Source organism: Gekko japonicus, unplaced genomic scaffold (assembly GCF_001447785.1).
Source record: "Gekko japonicus isolate JY-2015 unplaced genomic scaffold, Gekko_japonicus_V1.1 scaffold3077, whole genome shotgun sequence".
NCBI classification, from domain to species: Eukaryota; Metazoa; Chordata; class Lepidosauria; order Squamata; family Gekkonidae; genus Gekko; species Gekko japonicus.
Genome location: NW_015168135.1, coordinates 140,164 through 142,603, shown reverse-complemented (window position 1 = coordinate 142,603; position 2,440 = coordinate 140,164).

Genomic DNA, 2,440 nt, shown 5'->3' with positions numbered 1-2,440 from the left:
GTGAGGGCAGATCTGCATGTTCCCCTCCCCCCCCATAGCTAGCAATCCAAAACAGTCCAGTGGAGTCTGAGCGGTGGGTGTTGCCTTCTGACACACTTCCGGTGACGTCAGGGTGTGTGGCATATGCAAATAACTTATGTTAATAAGTTATGCTAATGAGCTCCTGCATCTTTTTTTCTACGAAATGACCCCTGTAAGTGATACATGCACAGATTGCAGTAGTTCTTTTTCTTGTAAGCTATTACCATACTGCAACCCCCCCTCTACCTTTTTGCCCACCTGGAAACTGGCAACCCTAACTTCAATAGGGTTTAGTGCCCTGGAGTCAACCTTCCAAAGCAGCCATTTTCTCCAGGTGAACTGATCTCTATCACCCAGAGATTACGAGAGATCTCCAGGCATAGCTGGAGGCTGGGAACCCTAAATCGGGTTGCCAGGTTGGGGTTGGGAAATACCTGGAGACTTTGGGGGGGATCCAGGAGAGGGTGGGGTTTGGGGAGGGGAGGGGCCTCAGCATGGTGCAATGCCATAGAGTCCACCCTTCAGAGCAGCCATTTTCTCTCAGGGAAGCTGATCTCTGCCAGCTGGAGATCAGTTGCAAAAGCGGGAGATCTCCAGGCCCCACCTGGGGGCTGGCAACCCTAACCCTAAAATATGGTAACTCCCCCACACACACACACACACACAGGGAAGCTACTTTGAAACCTGTTGAACAAAGTTCTGAGTCCAGTGGCAACTTTTGAAGTTTAAACTTTAATTCTGGATGTAAGCTAACCGCTTTCCTATTTTCTTAATTTTAACACCACGGTATTCATAACCCCTGTGTTGTTGTTGTTCAGTTGCACAGTTGAGTCCGACTCTTCGCAACCCCCTGGACCACATCATGCCAGGCCCTCCCGTCTTCCACGGTCCTCCGGAGTTTGCTCAATTTCATGTTCGTTGCCTCTATGACACTGTCTAACCATCTCATCCTTTGCCATCCCCGTCTTCTTTGACCTTCAGCCTTTCCCAGCATCAGGGTCTTCTCCAGTGAGTGCTCCCTTCTCATTTGGGGGCCACAGTATTTGAGCTTTGGCTTCAGTCTCTGGCCTTCCAGGGAACAGTCAGGGTTGATTTCTTTTAGGATTGACTGATTTTATCTCCTTGTAGTCCAGGGGACTCTCAAGAGTCTTCTCCAGCACCATAGTTCGAAAGCATCTATTCTTTGGCACTTGGTCTTCCTTATGGTCCAACTCTCGCAGCCATACAGTACTACTGGGAATACCATTGCTTTGACCGTAGGGACTTATGTTGGCAGGGTGATGTCCCTACTTTTTATTATGCTGCCTAGGCTTGCCATCGCTTTTCTCCCAAGGAGCAGGCGTCTTTTAATTGCATGGCTGCAGTCACCGTCTGCAGTGATCTTGGATCCCAGGAACGTGAAGTCTGTAATGTAATGATACATTAACACAAAAGGAAGTGGGGGGAAAGGCTCTTTTCTGAGGGAACAAGACCAATGTTCCCTCTCAGCGGTGGAGTCTCGTGAGCAAAAATCCTGCTTGGTGAGCTACAGTTGTGATTTGTCTGCTGCATAAATCATTTTGCTCTGACTGCAGGGGCGGATTAAGGCTCACGGGTGCCCTAAGCACTGACCAATCTTGGTGCCCCCAATCTTGGTGTCATAGCCCAGTGGTGGCAAACCTATGGCACGGGTGCCAGAGGTGGCACTCAGAGCCCTCTCTGTGGGGAAGTGTCATTGCCCCAGCCAGGCCCAGACCATCATTAAACTGTCGAATTCTCTGCCAAATAATTTTAAGTAAATGAAAGCATTTTGGATTGCTTTCTTTACTTTGTTTGGATCATCTAAACTTAAGTTAATGTGTGAGTGGTTTTTTCTAAAGTAAAACCTCACTAGTCAGGTTACATTGCCGAGCTGGCACTTTGTGATAAATAAGTGGGTTTTGGGTGGCAGTTCGGGCACTCGGTCTCTAAAAGGTTGGCCATCACTGCCATAGCCTACGACACTGCTCCTCGCCAACAAAAAATAGAAGATAACCTTAGGGTGCACCATGATCAATGTGCACTTTTTGTTCAGTCGCACAGTCGAGTCCGACTCTTCACGACCCCATGAACAAGATCCCGCCAGGCCCTCCTGTCCTCCGCCATCCTTTGACACTGCTCCTCGCCAACAAAAAATAGAAGATAACCTTAGGGTGCACCATGATCAATGTGCACTTTTTGTTCAGTCGCACAGTCGAGTCCGACTCTTCACGACCCCATGAACAAGATCCCGCCAGGCCCTCCTGTCCTCCGCCATCCTATGAAGTTTGCTCAACTTCATGCTCGCTGCATCTATGACACTGTCCAACCATCTCATCCTTTGCCGTCCCCGTTTTCTTTGACCTTCAATCTTTCCCAGCATCAGGGTCTTCTCCAGTGAGTGCTCCCTTCTCATTTGGTG